The following is a 5,455-nucleotide window of genomic DNA, read 5'->3' as shown; positions in this document are numbered from 1 at the left end:
TCCTTCCCCTTCACCCACATTCACTCGGTCAGTTAAGTCCTATCACTTCCAAACTTTATCTCAAATCCATGCCCAGACTCCCCTCTTCACATATGCTTTACCATGGTTACCCCAATGTGGTTCAAGCCACCACTTTCTCTCTCTCTCTTTTTTTTTTTAAAGATTTATTTATTTATGCATACAAGAACTGGGGTACAGGCCAGAGGTGTGGGGGGGTGAGAGGATTCACCAGAGACAGAGTGGAGAACAGAACAGGGGGACTGACTGAAATGCACTGCTGAGGGGAGCAGTGGGCGAGACAGGAGATATCTGCTGCATGGGTAGCTCCCTGGCCTGGGATCGAACTCGCGCTGCAATGACTGCGGATAGATTCATATGTTGCATCTTAACCCCCTATGTCACCAGGGAGGCACTCATCCCTGTCTCTTGCCTCATCTTCTGTAATAGGCTTCTGACTGATCTACCTGTAAATATATTTTATAAATACCAAAGGAAGTTTTTTTTAAATGCCTATATCAGATCACAACCCTGTCAAGGCTGCCTTAGCAACTAAAATCCATACTTTCTTCTGTATATAACAAGACCCTTTGTAAGATGACTGTTGTCTGTCTCTCTAACTTCCTTTTTTTTTTTAAGATTTATTTATTTTTGCATATAAGAACTGGGGTACAGGCCAGAGGTGTGGGGGGTGAAAGGATTCACCAGAGACAGAGTGGGGAGCAGAACAGGCAGATTGACCAAAGTACACTGCTGAGGGGAGCAGCAGGCAGGACAGGAGAGGTCTGCTGCATCATGTGTGTTGCTCCCTGGCTGGGGGATGGAACTCGTGTTACAGTGGCTGTGGATAGCTTCATAGGTTGTGTCTTAACCCCTTGCGCCACCAGGGAGGCCCTCTAACCTCCTTTTTCAATCTGCTTAGCACCAGTCTCCAGTGGAGCAGACCCATTCATACTGACCTCCTTTCTGGTCTTTGGACAAGCAGAACTTTTTCTCCCTTCAAGGCCTAAGCAGTAACTGTTTCCTCTATATGGAATGTTCTCCTCAGAATCTTCTGAATGGTGTCGCCTGTTTGTAATTCAGATTAGGGTTTAAATATAATCTCTGAAGACAGAACTTTCCTGATTATTTTATCTAGAAGAGACACTTTTTCAGTTATTCACTCACCCTATTTTTTCATCATATCAACAATCATGATCCAATGATAATGCTGACTTATTTAATATTTGTTTCTTTTTTTTTTTACTGACTCTCTTCTCCCACTGGCTGTCAGTGCCATGAGGGTAAGGACCTGATCTATCTAGTTTATTCTCAGACCCCAGGTCCTAGAATTGCCTCTAGTTCACAATAGGTTCTCAGTAACCACTTAAGTAAAATATAGAGTAAGACAACTGAATAGTCATTATGAACCTCTGGTGAAAGATATGGGCTGGAGATAAAGATTTGGAAATTATAAAAAATAAATCTCAATAAGCAGGGAATATAAGGAAACTTCCTTAATCTATTAAGAAGATCTACAAATAAATCTACAGCATGAAACTTAACAGTGAAACCTCAAAAAAGTCCCTTTAAGAATGGAACTAGACAGGGCCTCCCTGGTGGCACAAGGGGTTAAACACAGCACTGTGAAGCTCTCTGAAGCCTCTGCAGCAAGAGTTCAATCCCCAGACAGCCAGGGAGCTACCCACATGACACAGCAGACCTCCCCTGTGCCTGTTTGGTTCCTCACTCTATCTCTGGTGAATCTTCTCACCCCCTTCACCTCAGGCCTGTACCCCAGTTCTTGTAACCAAAATAAATAAATCTTAAAAAAGAATGGAACAAGATAAAGGCACCTACTACCCCTCTTCTGTGCAATTAGCCAGCATAGTGAGACAAAAAAAAAAAAAAAAAAAGAAACAATGTTTTGAAAGAAAGAAATAAGTGCCAATATTTAGATATGCATTACTTATATAGAAAATCTAAATAATTTATAGATAATTTTTTTAAGATTTATTTTTATTTGTATGCATACAAGAACTGGGGTGTAGGCCTGAGGTGTGAGGGGGTGAGAGGATTACCCAGAGACAGAGTGGGAAGCAGAATAGGTAGATATGCTGGAATACTCTGCTGAGGTGAGCAGAGGGTGAGACAGGAGAGGTCCACTGCACTATGTGGGTTAACTCCTTGGTGAGGAATTGAACTCATGCTACAGTGGCTGGGCATAGCCTGATAGCACTGAGACTTTAACCCCTATGACACCAGGGAGCACTGTAGATAATTAATTTAGAGTTTAGTGAGGTTTTCAGATCAACATATAAAAATTAATTGTTTTTTAAAATAATTTTTATTTAGCAGCAAAATACAGACTCTGATTATTTTATGCTTTGCACTACATGTAAACGAAGATAACCACCATGTCACCACCATAATCACTGTGAGCACAATGAAGTAAAAAAAGAAAATACCCTATAACCATACCAATACATGTTTTCATGATACCAGGCATAATAAAATTCTAGGACTAGCCAGGAAGAAAACACATAGGTTACCTACAACAGAAAAATAATCCATTTTTATTGAGCAACACTGGATGCTATTGGACAAAGAGACCAATGCTTTCATATTTTTGAATGAAAAGTATTTGATTTTAAACAAAATTCTATACCCAGCTAGACTGGCATTAAATTATAGATGTTTAAAATACTGGCATACGGCCTCCCTGGTGGTGTAGTGGGTTGAGCACAGCACTGTGAAGCTATCCGCAGCCTCTGCAGCGAGGGTTCGATTCCTGGCCGGCCAGGGATATTCCCACATGGTGTAGCAGACCTCTCCTGACTCGCCCGCTGCTCCCCTCAGCAGTGGTTTCAGTCTGTCTGCTTCTTCTGCTCCCGGCTCTGTCTCTGGTGAATCCTCTCGCCCTCCCCCACCTCTGGCCTGTACCCCAGCTATTGTATAAATAAAAAAAAATTCTTAAAACAGAAAAACTTAAAAAAAAAAATACTGGCATATCCAGACATGTAAGTAGTTAGAAAATTTGACTAATATATATTTATCAGTATTGTCTGCTGACATGCTCCAGCAAAGAAAGAGAAGAAACGAGAGAATTATGTACACTTGGGACCCCAGATATATTCAAGGAGATTATGTACACTTGAGATCCAGGATGAGGCCCACAAGTATAGGTAAGGGGAGTCCCAGGAAGAGAAGTCAGCATAGTTAAAAGCAACCAACCTACATAAAAAGGGTAATACAGAAACTTCAAGGAGGAAAATTTCTGAGAAAAAGGCCGTGATAACATAACTGGTAAATAGCATCGGAGTAGGTTGGGTATTTTGATTATAATAAAAATATTGCAAGAAAAAAAGTATAGAGACTGCACATTCCTCCCCCCAAATAAAATGTGTGTAAGGAATAAATATAATTAGACTCCATTATAGTATTTGGCTCTCCTATCGAACATTTATAAAATCACAATGATGTAAAAACAATTTACTAATGTAGCTAAATAAACTTTAATGATATGGAATAAGGATATATTATAAGGAGTATAAGGATGGAAGGTAGTGTAAGAATTTAGTCTTTATCAGTTATAGCAAGAATAAATATGTGAAGACTAACATGGATAAATTAAGAAAAGAACATTATAAATATATAATTTAGAATATATGGAGGTAACTGCCAGAAGAAATGGCTAAACAGTTAAGAGGGATTGCCTCTGGCAAGCACTGAAGAAAAAGGGGAAGGGAGTGTGACAAAGTATCTTTCTTTTTTGACATAAGCCTTAATACATGGATTGTAAACAATTTGTTTATACTACTTTGAGAGTTAAAAATTTATTTAAAAAGAAATAACTTTGCTCTAGAAAGGAGGTGTGTTGTCAGATATGGTCTTTGTGGTGAAGCTAAGGAAACTTCAGAGCCCCTGTGAGGGCTAGAATTTGTTCTAGGTGGGAGAGGAAGTCATCTTGCAACCATGCAGCATTTATGACAACTTGCTTAAAGAAATCTCAGAGGAGTCAACTCTCCCACCTACAGTTATTCACGATTTATTTTCTCATCCTAAATAAAGTCATTTTTGAGCCTTATTTAAACAATTTTTTAATCTTTAAATAGAGCTCTTTAAATTGGGTAAACTTTAGGTTTTACAAAACCTGGGTTAGCCCTGAGGATTGTGATCACAAAGATGCTGGGATTTATTCATATTTATGTGTTCTTTTTATTTTTCTAGGGGAGGAATGAGGACAATTTTCCCCCTAGGTTTTTTTTTTTAGATTTATTTATTTATGCATGCAAGAACTGGGGTGTAGGCCAGAGGTGAGATGGGCTGGGGAGGGGCGAGAGGATTCACAATAGACAGAGTGGGGAGCAGAACAGGTGGATCTACTGATATCCACTGCTGAGGGGAGCACCCTGGGGAGATAGGACAGGTCTGCTGCACCATGTGGGTCAACTCCACTGTTGGGATGGAACTCATCGAACTCTTGCTGCAGTGGCTAAGGATAGCTTCATAGTGCTAAGACTTAACCCCTTGTGCCACTAGGGAGATCCTTTCCCTAGTTTTTATATTAATAATAAAAAAAAGAGAGTTAGAACCTGCTACTCCTCTGCTTGTGTACCTTAGCTGCAGCTCATAGAAACTATAATAAGCCTTAGGAAGGTAGGAACAGAGCTGTGCTTCTCTGTGTCTTTCATAGAGGTCTGGCTACAATGTGAATATAGATTTAATATTTGTAGAAGGAACAGATAAATTTATAATACCGTTAGGTATTATTCTTCCTTTTGCTCCATCTCAATTGTTTTTTCTTTAAAGGTTTATTTATTTATGCATGCATACAAGAACTGGGGTACAGGCCAGAGATGGGGGAGGTGAGAGGATTCACCAGAGACAGAGTGGGAAACAGAACAGGCAGACTGACTGAAATACACTGCTGAGGGGAACAGCAGGGCGAGTCAGGAGAGGTCTCCTGCGCCCTGTGGGTTGCTCCCTGGCAGGCCTGAGATCGAACTGGTGTGCTGCAGTGGCTGCGGATTGCTTCATGGAATGGTGCTTAACCCCTTGCGCCACCAGGGAGGCCTCCATCTCAATTTTATTGAGACTCTGTGTCATGCCAGGCAGAAGGCTGAAGGAACGAGGAAGACAGAACATAGAGTGCAGTAAGGTTGCTTTTTCCAAACCTCAGGCCTCACACGATGGCTTCACATAGTGTATGCTTTTCTGGACGACATTTTGAATCGCATGTGTCAGATTTTGCTGATCTCAATTGACCTTACCCAGAGAGATTACTATTATCGATGTTTAAAGGTTCTGAGCGACAGGACGCTTTCCTTATTTCAAGAATCTTTTTGTGCATTCTTCCTGTAAAGTGAATTGTTGCACATATTGAGTCTATTTGGGGAGTTTGCTTAAAATGGGGCACACACACACACACACCATTACTAAATTCGGTTTTAACAATGACTAATTCGCACACCATGTG

The sequence above is a fragment of the Talpa europaea genome, assembly GCF_964194135.1.
Source record: "Talpa europaea genome assembly, chromosome: 7".
NCBI classification, from domain to species: Eukaryota; Metazoa; Chordata; class Mammalia; order Eulipotyphla; family Talpidae; genus Talpa; species Talpa europaea.
Note: the sequence above shows the minus strand (reverse complement) of the source record.